General features: G+C 44.8%; 1 long non-coding RNA gene across 1 annotated transcript; it reads left to right on the top strand.

The window, feature by feature from the left end:
* The first annotated feature begins 585 nt into the window (after nt 1–585).
* LOC108302461 lies at nt 586–14,569 on the top strand. Its single transcript, XR_001824352.1, has 6 exons — nt 586–657; nt 3,272–3,342; nt 4,296–4,376; nt 5,258–5,427; nt 14,180–14,330; nt 14,422–14,569. It is a non-coding gene; the product is annotated as an uncharacterized LOC108302461 (long non-coding RNA).

Below are 14,569 nucleotides of genomic sequence, written 5' to 3'. Positions count from 1 at the left end.
AGTGAGACACCCTGGGAAACAGGGGCCCTCCACAGAGGCTCCAGGTAGGGAAAGGTGTGTGGACTTCGGCAAGTCACTGATTTTGTGGACATTACTGGAAATTACTGCATTTTTCATTTATCCTTAAATGTAACTAGGCAGCGTGGAGGTGCCAAAGATTTTTTTTTTTTTCTTTTAGGAGACAAAACCAGAATCCTTTAAATCCTCTTTCTTAAACATAGGAATAGATATTCAAATTCATTTACACTGAGATTAGGAAATAAATACATTGGGTAATACACTCTTCGGTGGAGGCCATGGGACTCTCATGTACTGCTGGTGAGAGTGCAAATCAGCACAACCCCTGCAGAGAGAAACTGAGTGATAGTCACAAAACTACAAATCCACATGCCCTCTGACCCAGTCATTCATCTTCTGGGAATTTGTGCTGCCGAGACACTTCTAAGATGACATGAGTGTGAGATAATTCATGGCAGCTTTGCCAGTGATGGCAAACACTTGGAAAAAAACCCAGATGTCCATCAAGAAAGGATGAGTTAAATAAAGCGTGGTAGATTCAAACAACTACTATGTGGCTATAAAGAGGAATGAGGAAGCTCTCTGTGTACTGATGGGGACAGAAGTTTCAGGACATTTTGTAGGTGACTGAAAAACAAGGTACAGAATATTGTGTATAGGATGTTACCTTTCATGTGCTGAAAGGGGGAGATAAGAATGTGTGTCATATTTGCTTGCACTGGATCCACGCGTTCTAGAATACATGTGCCTCCACAAACAAAGAAGTCATCTGTGGGAAGGGAGCCCAGGCCAATGGGGAGAAGTAAAAGAAAGGAAACCCTTTTAGACTTTTAGATTTTGAAGCAATGTGAATGTATAGCATGTTGAGAATTTTCAATGAACAAACTGATCTTTCTTACATGAAAATATCCAGAATAGGCAAATCTCTAAAGACAGAAGGCAGATTAGTGGCTGCCGGAGTCCGGGAGGAGGAGGAGGAAAGAAGAGGGACTGTTTAATGGGTGCGGGGTTTCCTTTAGGGGTGATGAAAATGTTGTGGAACCAGACAGTGGTGAGGGTTGCACAACATTGTGGATGGACTAAATATCAATAATGGCAAAGTTATGCGATGTGTATTTTGCCACAATCAAAGTCCTATTTGTCATAATGGCTATATTTCAAATTCCATAGGGGGGTTTCATTGGGGAATCATTGTTAATTCAGTAATTCTCCCCTCTGCCTCTAAAGCAAACTCAGGGAGACATTTGGAATTCAGACAGGAGCCACTAACGGGCATGGTGGCTAGCATCTGTAATTCCAGCACTTTGGCAGGCCGAGGCAGGCGGATCACAAGGTCAAGACATTGAGACCATCCTGACCAACATGGTGAAACCCTATCTCTTCTAAAAATACAAAAAATTAGCTGGGCATGATGGCGCATGCCTGTAGCCCCAGCTACGCAGGAGGCTGAGCCAGGAGAATCGCTGGAGGCAGAGGTTGCAGTGAGCCAAGATAGTGCTACTGCACTCCAGCCTGGTAATAGAGCAAGACAGTCTCAGAAAAAGAGAGTATTTCCAAAGTTCTGCTCATTTGAGACAGCTGGAGTGCAAATATGTATTCCAGGTGTAAACTATGAGCCATTAAAAAACATGGGCTCACAGGAACCCCTATTTCCCTGAATTCATCAAAAGCTAGAAGCCACCGAGTATGGGGCAGTAGGGGTGGGAAGTGCCAAGGGGGTTAGTCCGTGGCTTCCTGAGATACCAGATGCTGGAAAAAGCAAGCCTGTGAAACCATGGCGCCCCCAGGGCCCTGACCCACCGGCTACAGGGACTGTTGGAGAAACAGAGGAAAATGTGACTTCCACAGAGCAGAGAAGCAACTGAGTAACCAAACACACAGGCCCAAAGACAAGACATCTTTATTTTCAGGGATGCTGGTGTCCATCTGTCAGAGCGCTGAGCGGGTCCAAGTCTGCGTCACCACCTGGCACTCCACAAAGTTTCGGTCGAATTGCTGGTTAATTAAGTTACCAGGTCACCTGGCCAGACGATGATTACGAATCATCAACTAAGCACTGATGGGTTAGGAGCGTAATCGACCCATCCAATTTGGGAAAAGGGAGTTGGAGCAGAAAAATCTGAGGTTAAGCCTATATTCATGACCTGCCAGTAAAAATCCAGTTTTTGGATACAGCTGTTGGGGAGGTTAGTTTATAGAACAAAACTTTTCAACGTATCTCATTCATTCCTCGAGATTAGCCTATGAGCAAGGGCTTCTACGTTATTGATCAGGCAACCAATATTGTAGGATTTAAAAGTGGTTTCCCAAACTTACTCAGCCTGTCAATTACCAGATGTTAGCTTGAAATCCCTGCCTCTTTGCCACACACTATTCTGTCTTCCACCATGACTATGAGTGGTGTGTGTGTGTGTGCATGTGTATGTATAATCCAGTCTTCACTGCTTATTTGCTTCACGGCTTTGAAGATATTGTTTGTCCTCTCTGAGATTCAGTTTGCTCACCTGTAAGGTGGAGACAACAATAATACCTCCTTCATAGGATAATTGTGGGCATGACACAGATAATGAACTTGAAGTAGCTGTAGAGGGCCCATGATTATACTGAATCAATGCTAGCTAGGATTATTTTTAAAAATAATGCATAGTTGTACCTGTAGTAAGTCCTCTCTTATCCAACATGGTTGAAAACAAAGTTTCCTGATAAATAAAAAATTCTGATAACTATATTTTTCACATATATCACAAGTGCATTATGTTTCAGAAACTTATACATAATAAGATATGCTGGAGTTGGATGCTCCAAAGATGCTTTTCTTGGGCAACCTAGAAGGCCTTTGGGGATCTGGTGGTGCCTGATAATAAATACCAATTTAATTTCCATCCAGCTATACAGGTCCATAAAACGATACAGGCAGTGAAAGTGGGTCACAGAGAATTTATGGTTATAATGAGAAAACGTCAATCCAACACCACGGTCTACTTCGTGCTTGGAAGCAAGGACTGGCCTGGATGTGACATGAACTCATGACTCAACCGTCTGTTGTCACTTGCTGTTTTTGGACTCTTCCACATTCAGAGTCAACCCAAAACTCTTCCTTTAAAAGAACAGCTTGGCCCAAGGAGCCTGCTGAGTGACATGTCAAACTGTCCCGGGAGCACACTTGTTTCCCAACCACCTGAGTCATGACAAATTGCTTGAGGCTTGTACCAGAGTAAAGTCTGAAAATATTTCCTCTTGCCCTCCCTACCAGACAGATGCTTCCAGAGTCAATCACTGAGCAGTGGATCTACGACAAACCATCCCTTCTCTTCAGTCACTGAGGTAAGTACCTTTGTGGTCCTCCTAATTCAGGGAGAAATTCAGTCTCAGAACTTCTCGTAAGTCTCCTTGAGAACAAGACCTTTCCTCTAACCTGACCAATCTCCTTATTCTTTCTGCAACTTGCCAGGCCCATTTCTACCACCTGGTTGCTAATTCTCTTCTCCTATTGATATTTCCAACCTCATCTCTGTAGCCCAAAGCATTACCAAACTCATATTGCCCTTGGTATATGCATCATTCAAAGATTCCATCATATTCTGCCTTACTTCTCAGTATCAGGGCTTCCTTGGTCTGTGTAGTGACATTCGGCTCCTTGAAGGAAGGATCTTTGTTCAATATGTCCTTCTGATCCATATGTTGCCTAATATGGAAATGGGTATTCAAGAATAAGTATACAAATGAATAAAAGAATCAAGTGTAAGCCAGGCACAGTGGCTCAAGTCTGTAATCCCAGCACTTTGGGAGGCCGAGGCAGGCGGATCACGAGGTCAAGAGATCGAGACCATCCTGGCCAACATGGTGAAACCACGTCTCTACTAAAAATACAAAAATTAGCTGGACGTGGTGGCATGCATCTATAGTCCCAGCTACTCAGGAGGCTAAGGCAGGAGAATTGCTTGAACCCGGGAGGTGGAGGTTGTAGTGAGCCGAGATTGTGCCACTACACTCCAGCCTGGCGCCTGGCAACAGAGAGAGACTCTGTCTCAAAAAAAAAAAAAAAAAGAATCAAGTGTGATAGAAATTATTGTTCAGCACTAAACTCTTCTATAAATGATGAAAAATACTGAATTGTCCCTCAAAAAGTTTAATTTAGCACAGCACAGAGCACTGTTTCTCACACTGTAGCAAGCGTTTGAATTCCCTAGAGTGCTGGTTAAAATACAGCTTGCAGAGCTTCTGACTCAGTAGGTCTGGATGGAGCTTGATAATTTTCATTTCTAATGTGTTCTCAGGAGATCTGATGCTGCTGGTCCAAGGACCACATTTCAAGAACCCCATCCACACATGCATGGTTGTCAACTACGAATCACGAGGTTTGGATACTGGTCCCAGCATTGCCATATGTGGCTGAGGGTCTTAGGGCAAGTAGTTAACGCTCTCTGGGCTTCTTCAGCTGAAATTTGCCTTGTATGATTGCTAATGTCACCTTTATCTCCAAAGTTATCTGAGCACAAAAGGTCTAAAGTACCTCCTTGTGGCATCTGCAGTGCTATCATCTTCATGAAATCTTAGGAAGCAAAGGCACCAGTCAGAACAACAACCACTTTTCAAATCGTGAACTCAAAGAGATCAGCTCCAAGTGATGCGCCAGGAAAGAGCTCAGTAAAAGAGGAGAAAACTGAGGCCAGGACTCAGGAAACTCCCAGGGGCAGAAGATCCCCTTGAAGGAGTCCAGACCAGATTCTAGTATGGACTGAGTGCCTGATCTAAGTTGAGCTGCTGTCCCTGTGCTCCAAGTGCTGAAGGATTTTTTTTAGGAAGCTGAAGTGGCAGGCTCCACAGAACCCAGTGTTGGCTCCATGGCCAGTGTCCCAAGAGAGATGATCTTGGGACCAGATGTAGCCAACAGGTCCTTCCCTGCCTCTAGAATAGATCAAAATATTGTCCCTTTGTTTTGATCTTTGGCATCTCCAAGCAGGGGTTTCCCTCAAGAATGGAATCTTCACCCATGACAGAGTATATGAAGAGGTATCAGTCCTCGGGCATGTTCAAGTGGGGAGAATTACTGGGATTGGTTCCATATCCTCAAAGGGTAAGGGCAAATATGGAATACTGACATACAGAGATATTGACAAGCCAGCCCCCGAAGCTGTCTTTAGAAGATGATAAGGTAACAATGAGGGCCCTGGCATTCTTGACACTGCCACCTAGCGCATTTCATGTAAGACCCAACCTTCACTTTGTGTTGAGCCAGATTTCCACAGTTTTGGCTGCTGCCTTCCCTGTAAGCCCTGCCATCCACTGAGACCCAGCTCAGCCATTCTTGGCACCTAGCTGGGTGAGAAGCCTGCCACTGCTGCTTCATAAGTAAAGCAGCATCCTTCAGGGCCTGGAGCTCCTGGACACAAAAGCCATTTCTGGGAGGTGAGTCATATAGCTCTCAACTGTAAGTGAGCGAGTTAAAAGTAGGCTTGTTGTTCTTTGGTCTTAAACATTTTCTCTTGGTCACTGCCCGTCTCTCTTCTGGTACTTTAAAAAGTTTCTCAATTAATTTAGAAAGCTCGTGGCTAACCAGATAACCACCAACATAACGAACACGTGTGTTATGCCTTGCTTTCCTATGCATTCTCTGATATAATCCCAGCTGCTTTGTCTGCTTTGCCATGAAAAGAGATGGCAAAACCCACAATTACTTTTGCACCAACCTAATACATGATTTCTCTAAAGATTTATGGTCATTTTTAATATGAATCACAATCTAGATGATACAATGGTGAACAGTTAAAAGCAAGGAAGGCAGAAATATGGCTTATGTCTTGCAAGGGCCTTCACATACATTTTCAACTAAAGGAAGCGAATCAGGCTAGATGTGGATATGGGTCCCCTGTGCTTGGCTGTGACTTCAGAAGTAACCTGGTCTTAAGGAGAAGCTCATTCCAGACTCCCAGGTCAAGGGGATCTTCCTGAGGAGGTTTTTTCAGGGACAAATGGCATCTGGGACAGAGCTAGGCAGTGAACATTAAAAATATTTTTGAGTGAGATAGTACCCCTTGACACTGTTGTTTAGACAAAGTCAGGATAATTTTTCTTCCATTTCCTCTTGCAATCTCAAAAAGACAGGTGTGGTTCTGTTGGTCTTGAGGAAAAAAAGTAGCCTATTCAAGGCCTTCTCCACAACAGACTGACTTGGCTCTTCCACTCAACTCTCTGTCCATAAAGCTGCTCTGCCTCCTGAAGCCTATTTCTTCATCCTTCAAGGAGTTGTCCAAACGCAAATTCTCCTCCTGTTGATGGTTCTGCATTGGTGTCAATCACGTCTAATGGAAAACACTTATTATATACAAAAACCTAGCCCCAAACCCAGAGAAAACACAATAATCTTTGCTTGTACCTAGTATTTCCAATTTTTATGCACTTTACTGTTCATTCTGATAACAAGTTCCAAGAGCTGGGTAGAAAATGTTTTCTCCAGGTGAATAAGTTGAGATTCAGCAAAACCAAACGATTTGCCCAAGGCCATGCAATGCTTTGCCCAGTTCAGGAGGTAGGAGAAAGAAAGGTGGGAATGAGACTGGTGAGACTGGTCTTAAAGAAACATCTACAACTGTTTGGTTGCCTCAGTACCCACAATAACCACTCACATGCCTCGCCCAGATAAGGTGAGCCAACCATCGAAAGAATTTGAAAAAGGAAAAATGCTTTATCCCTGAATAACTTTTTCTATTGTTTTAAAAGTTCCAGGAAAAGAGTGAACACTGTGGGATTCCTGCTTGCGGACAATTGTCCAAATGGATCCAAAATGTTCTTCATTGACTCCTGGGTCAACTCAAGACAATGTCAATGGAAGCCAGCATTCACCATCGCACCAAGGCTCATTCCTACCAGGTTAGAGCAGCCATTGTGTGCACATCTGCCTGCCAAGTCCTGCTGATTGCTCTGTTTATTAAATCTCTACTGGCTTCTGTTTTGCATTTTTATTTTCTGCCCAACAAAGGATATGCTGTTCTTTACTAAGATCCTTGATTAAAAATCCAAGACTGAGTCATCTTGCCACTCTCACTGATACTAAACCCTGTTCCTTGGTTCTCATCCACTTCAACTTCCTTCTCCATTCCCCTTATGAGGAGGGGATCTGAAATCCATGTTTCATATTGTCATACACACATGCACATGTATAAACCGTACCCCGAAGGCCTAAGGATGGGGACAGGGAAAGTGGGCAGCTGGGACCTGCCATTCTCCTGATATTATGTGATGCCACAAAAAGGAGCTTCAGGCATTAGCTAATAATCAGGCTCTGAGTTCAAGATCCATGCTTGTACACAGTGTGGGAGAGGGCCAGGACTGGCCAGACTCTCTTGAGCAAACAGAGAAGGTTCTTGTGATCTCAGGGGGTAAGGACTGGATTTCCTGGGATAGCAAATCACCACTGCACTATCAAGCCCATCAAGAAAACACCTCAAGGGCTTCACATAACAGAGAAGCCTAGTTTTCCAGGTGCAAAAGGCCCCTGCCTTGGCATCCTTAACGTGGTGGTCCCTGAAGGTAGCCTTCCAAATTTTGCCTGTGAGTGCCACTGTGTTTCAAAAGCTTCTCCTCTTTAAAAAATAAAAATGGATTGTCAGAATTCTCAGAAATACTGAGTAGAATCTCTTTCACAGAAAAGCAGCATCACTCATACCACTTTGATAGGTGATCTAACCAGTTCTCTGTCTGCCAGACAGGTCCAACATAGGATATCTCTGAGAGAGGAGATGCCTCCTTTATCAAGATCTCCTGGGAGGAAACATCATTTCCCCTCATTTCAGCCATTTCAGTGTCTTGTAATTACTCCTATCCAGAAACTTCTTACAGAGCCAAGTCAAATCTATCTATACTCCTGGAGAACATTTCTTGGATCTGGTCCTCAGAACAAGCTGGAAACATGTTCCTCCATGAAGATCACATTCACAGGGCAGCCTAGAAAATGTTCTTATTAATACAGATAGGAATCATTTTATCTTTGAAGACATACCGTGGTTGAAACTATATATTCATTTCTCACCAAGGAAAGTGCTTTTATCACATGCAACATTACTAATGAGATAGCTACTGAGAACAAAGTCAGACTGCCTTGATTGTTTTAATCTCTCTCAAAACAAAACAAATATGTCATCTGGTTCCCAGAACATAACAGCTCAAGAACAGAATGGTAAATAATACTTTTTAAATTTTAATTTTTTAAGACATAATGACATTACATTATTTAATATCAGTCCCCGGGAGATGATTTTCTGGAGAAAATCAGCAAACCAACCCAAACTTGAGAGCTGGTCACCTGCCATCTGTTCCTACTGTGAGATGTTCGTGACTTATTTGGAAGTGCCCCTCATGAGAGTTGTAAAGTTGTGACATAGCTACACAACTTTGGAGAATTGTGTGTCATACAGAATCAAAGCATTTTGCTGCTAGAAAAGAACTGTGGAGACAATGTGTGGGCCAAGTTTCTCATTTGGCGGTAAGAAGTCTGAGGTCTTAGGACTAGGTCTCTGACATATTTCATTGCACAACGAGGCCTCTCTTGGTTCTTGTGTCCACACAAACCCAGAGTGACATTTTTGCCTCCACTTCCAACTCAGCATTCTTATTTTGGCAGAGACTTTTATGTCCCTGTGATTTAAAATCCTTAGACTTGGCCAGTTGTAGTGGCTCACGCCTGTAATCCCAACACTTTGGGAGGTCAAGGCAGGAGGATCACTTGAGGCCAGAAGTTCTAAACCAGACTGGCTAACATGATGAAACCCCATCTCTACTAAAAATACAAAAATGTGCTGGACATGATGGTGCACACTTGTAATTCCAGCTACTCAGGAGGCTGAGGCAGGAGAATCACTTGAACCTGGGAGGTGGAGGTGGCAGTGAGCCGAGATTGCACCACTGCACTCCAGCCTGGGTGACAGAGCAAGACTCCACCTCAAAAAATAAAAATAAAAGCAAACAAACAAACAAAAATTCCATAGGCTTATGACTAGGAAGAGTCTTGCAACACAGGTGAGAGAAATCCAATCCATTACCCCCACAACTCTTGTCACTTGAAAAACTATGCTTGGTGTGGATAGATTATCCAAGAGTATCCATGGCCAAAAGATAGACAATAAAAGATGCATCAAGACATGAAAGCATCGGACAGGCATTGATGAATAACACGGAATGAAACTGCAAGAGAATAAGAATTGGTGTCTGTTTTGTTTTTCTAAACTCTATGTAACTCCTCCCAGATTATTTTTTTCTTTCTAATGATAACCTTTCCTACCACAGCAGAAACTGGGACCTTTGTTATTTCTGTGATTGTTCTGAATGTGTACCACTGGCTGGGGGCTGAATGCAGGGAAGACCAAGGCGGAGAAATCTGTCTACCTTGTACCCAAGACACTTGGCCACCTGCATGACATGGAGCAAAATTATAACAAAGCACTTCATTGACTGGCTGCAAATGAACCCTTCCTTCTTCCCCACCCTCCCTCCCCACCCTTTGGCAAAAGCTGAGTAAACAGGTACATTTGGTGCCAGGACTAGAAGGTCAACAAACTCCTGCTTTGTCAGAGGGACCTGGGACTCAAGTCAAGAGGACTTCGCGGAAATGCCATACTTCCCGCTCCACAGGTGTTTGAGCCTAAGGATTAGGAGTAAAAGTGTCTCAGGGAAACTTGCCAAGAAGATATGCGGCAGACACCTGATGCGAGGATAAGGCCTGGAGCCCCCTGGAAAGTGAGGTTTTACTATCCCAGTTGATCTCAGCCCTGGGTTGTGTATTGATGATGGTGACTTCCCCTGGAAGGGCTACCACAGATCCCCAAACTCACCTATGGCAGGATAATTTGAAGATGACCCCAAGATTCCTAGGCCTTGGTGTTCAAGCCCTGTATAACGTTCCCATGCTCAAGGGTGGGTGGGTCCTGTGAATACAGTGGAATTCCTCTCCTGAGATTAGCCTGCATTACAGGGCAAAGGGGAAGGGATTTCACACATGTCGTTAAAGTCCCTGATCAGCTGCCTTTGTTTTGGGACATTATCTCATATCCACCTGACTTCATCGGTTGACTTTAAGCTAATCAAAATGGGGACTATCCTGGGAAGCCTGACCTAATCATGCGAGCCTTTGAAAGAATGTCTAGAAGTCAGACATGAAGAAAGTTAGAAAGATTTGAGGCAGCAGAGACATTCTCCCATCGACCTTGAAGAAGCAAACTGCCATGTTATGAAGAAGGCCGTGTGGCCAGGGAGTGGTCTCTCAGAGCTGAGGCCCTCAGTCCTACAAATGCAAAGAGCAGAATCCTGTCAGCAACCAGTGGGCTTGGAAGCAGACATCAAGTCTCACATCAGAACCACAACCCCGGGCTGACCTTGAGTTTAGCCAGTGACACCCTGAGCAAAAGCCCCAGCTACTCCTTGTCTAGATTCCTGACCCATGGAAGATATAGGATGATAAATGCAGGTTGTGTTAAGCCACTGATTTTGTGGTTATATGACAGAAAAATAATGCAACATCCTAGGAATTGCAGGGAGGAAACTTACCCACATTTTCTCCACATCCGTATTCTCTGGACCCACTTTTCCCCTCAAGGTGAATCCTCAAAGTCAGGGCTTGTTTTACACATCGGCCTGGTAGACTGCTGCATGGATGAGAGGTAGGTGGTGGGGTCCTGGGAAAGGCACATAAGATCTCTGGCTGTTGGGGTCATCGAAGGTCTGGTTGATCATGTAAAATGTCTTCTAGAAAAAAAAGCTCATTAGATCTTGTGGGTGATTAATACTTCTTTTATGGTAGATGATCAAATGATTAGACACTGCTAATTTAGTCACAGACTTCATAAATATCCTAAATTTGGGAATGGCTGAACCAGAAAGCAGCACGTCCACCAAAAATCCCTAAAGCAAGTGTCTACCAATGTCTGAACTCAGAATCAGACCTGGGGCATGAGCCGCAAGGAGCATGCTGCATTCCTATGCCCGGGGGACTATTCTCACATGTTATAACTAATGCCAAACCTGTCTCTCTCTGACTCGGGGTTTAGAACTTAGTCATTGGAAACTGCATAGCAGATTATGTCATCTAGTTCCTGTATTTGACGTATGAGGAACCGAGGTCCAGAGACATTAGCTGTTTTTCCCAAAGCCACACAGCCAGAAGTGACAGAGGCAAGACCAAAACTCCAGTCTTTCAGCTGCTCTCCATCTGCTCACCTTCCCTGTAGCACAGAATGAGCCAACAGCTGCCTGTGAGTCAAACGCCATTGCTCTCCAACAAGGCTTTCATGTCGGGTCTCGCCTCAGTCTGAACCCAGCTGTCCTTGCTGTGCCTGGAAACAAGACACAGCTCTCCCGACAGCCCAGCTTTCTTCTCGTGTGAGCTGTGCCATCGGCTCTAGCACCTTTCATTGCTAAGCAATGACGAGGTGATTCAGCTGTCCTGAGACCCAAACCTTACTGGGTGGCTTAGTTTCCTGTGGCTGCAGTAACAAAATGCCACAGACTGGGTGACTTCAAGCAACAGAAATGCATTAACTTCTCACTGAACTGGAGGCTGGAAGTCTCAAATCCAGGTGTCAGCAGGGCTGCGCTCCCTTCCCAGGCTGGAAGGAAGAACGTTTCCTCGCCTCTCCCAGCTCCTGAGGGTTGCCGATCATCACTGGCCCTTCCCTGGCTGTGGCTGCATCTCTCCAGCCTCCTCCTCTCTTCCCAATGGGACTTCTCCTCTGTGTGTGTCTGTGTGTCTTCTCTTCTTTTGAGGGCACGAGTCACGTTGGACTTAGTGCCCACTTTAATCCAGTATGACCTCATCTGAACTTAATCAGTTACCTCGGCAAAGACCCTTTTTCCAAATGAGGTCAGGTTTGGAGGCTTTGGGTGGGCGCAAATTTTTTTCTTTTTTTTAACTTTAGGTTCTGGGGCACGTGTGCAGATCATGCAGGATTGTTGCATAGGTACATACATGGCAATGTGGTTTGCTGCCTCCATCCCCCTGTCACCTGTATCTGGCATTTCTCCCCATGTTATCCCTCCCCAACCTCCCCACCCTCCACTGTCACTCCCTTATTCCTCCCCGAAAGAACCCAGTGTGTGATGCTCCCCTCCCTGTGTCCATGTGTTCTCATTGTTCAACACCCGCCTATGAGTGAGAACATGCGGTGATTGATTTTCTGTTCTTGTGTCAGTTTGCTGAGAACAATCATTTCCAGATTCATCCATGTCCCTACAAAGGACATGAACTCATCATTTTTTATGGCTGCATAGTATTCTATGGTGTATATGTGCCACATTTTCCTTGCCCAGTCAATCATCGATGGGCATTTGAGTTGGTTCCAGGTCTTTACTATTGTAAACAGTGCCTCAATGAACATACGTGTGGGTAGGCACAAATTTTGAGGGGATTCTGTATAATCCAGTACACTGGGTTTTATATGTGTGCCCAGAGCTAATCTCAACCAGCTTCCCCAAGAGTAGAGATACTTGGTACGTGCAGCCTTCTCCATCATTTCTGTTCATTGCCCAGCCCCACCAGAGGCTGTTATAACCCAGCCCCCAGACATTAGGCAGAGCTAAAAATCACTTTAGAGAGCATCCAGCCAATGGCTGTTAATCCTGTCCCCCCTGAGAATCATGTAAGGAGAGTTTAACAACACCCATGCTCAAGCCCAGAGACTCTCATCCAGCTGGTCCGAAGTGTGGTGTGGGCACTGGTGGTTTTTATAGCTACACCAATGATTCTCATATGGATCCAGGGATGAAAACCCACCAATCTGGCCCAGGTTTTTAGTTTTCAGATGAAACACTAGAGGCTCCAGCCATGACCCTTCCCTCCATCTCCTACTGCCATCAGCAAGCCTTTAAGCTGCCAATTCTCCAGCTGGGGAATTCTGCCCCCCTAGATGGGGCAAGGCCCCCAAAGTTGGCAGAACAAAGTCCCTGTGGTGGCCCGCACCCTTTACTCATGAGGGAGAAGCAAATAAGACCCCTGCATGACCACCAGGCAAGACGGCAGCCACCTCGCTGCTGTCACAACGTCCTCATCAATTAGTGACACGCACCCGTGACCTCTGGAATGACACAGTGCTTGTGCAGGCTTTGCACACTGTAAAGTGCTATGCAAATGTGCACCATCACTCTTATTACTTCATTTGTGGTAGCAGCCCTTCAGCCTCAGCAACTTTGCAAACATGCTTAAGTGTATACTTCACCCACTTATCCGTTTGGTTTCCACGACATGTGTTCTTGGGTCTCTTTCTGGCCATTTACTCTATTTTCTCATTGCAATTGCACATTTTTTAAAGGCAAGAGCATTTCTGTTGCCTTCTTTTCAATCTTTATGCATTCCAGTATGGTACTTGAGACAACAAATTCTTCTTTTTCTTGCCCAAGCTGGTGAAAATATGCCAAAGTATGCGGCAGAGAGGCTTGCCCAGCACCTGAAGTACCACCAAATGACCTGAAGTTTTTCTTTTGAACAATACTGTCTTTTGGGACCAGTAAGTCATTTATGAGCTGCTGCAACAACAAGAAGAAGAAGCCATTGAAAGATACTGATGGAAGCAAAGCGAGCCCGACTGCTCAGCACTGCCCAAGAACTCTAGGCACCCTCTTATCTCATTTTCTCTTTCTTGGCTCCAAATGTGGGTGATCCTGAGATCATGAGAAGAAATCATGTGACAGAAACGGGGCCTCTGCAGCTCAGTCAGTGACAGATAGTGAAAATGCAAAGAACCTTATGAAAATGACTTGTGTTTTTTTCTTTTATCTTAGTTCAGTCCACACTTTAGGGAAAATGTATCCAAATGGTAAGTATATACTACTATCTACATTTTAAATGATTTAGCATATTAAATGACAAGAAAGGGCTGGCTAGAGTCTGGGCAGAGTGTCCAGGCAGGTCTGGGGGCCACTGACCTCCCCCTATTCACAAATCTCTCACAAAGCAAATCGCAGCTTCCCAGAAGGTCTACAGGGCTTACACACCTGTGGCCTGTGCCACAATCTCCTCCGCCATTGCTACAGAGTCTCCCTCCTCCCATTCCCTCCCTTCCTGCCTCCCTCCTCCCTATCTCTTCCTTATCCCTTCCCCACACCCTTTTAAGTCCTGTACCTGGAAACTCCAAGGCCAATGTCTTTTTTAGATTTGGTGGTTGGGTTTCCTGAGCAGGAAAACGTGGATAGAGTCATTCCTGGGCCACCTTTCTGTGGATCTGTATGGAAGCTGCCTACTTGTTTGATGAGAGGCTGCTGGAGTCTTTCCTTTACTAAGGAGTCATTTAAGCCAGCCCTCCAGCATCCAAAAAAGAGCCAGGAGAGAGGTAGGCTTTGGTGACAGAGGAGCTAAGCACTGCATTGTGATAAAAGTCACAAACATATACAGTACAATCATCACTATTTTCTTCTTCTGAGCCACAAAACAGCTGAGGTACAGACTAGGTGGCAGTCCAAGGACCGAGACCTGGCCAGCCAGAGGCACTGGGTGGTCCAGGCTGCCAGACTTTTTTCAGTACACTTATTCAATGAAATCAAATCGATGGATTTATTGATTGCTTGGCAA

Source organism: Cebus imitator, unplaced genomic scaffold (genome assembly GCF_001604975.1).
Source record: "Cebus imitator isolate Cc_AM_T3 unplaced genomic scaffold, Cebus_imitator-1.0 Scaffold41, whole genome shotgun sequence".
Classification (NCBI taxonomy): domain Eukaryota; kingdom Metazoa; phylum Chordata; class Mammalia; order Primates; family Cebidae; genus Cebus; species Cebus imitator.
The sequence above is the reverse complement of the archived record's forward strand: the minus strand, read 5'-3'. Positions and strand labels throughout refer to the sequence as shown.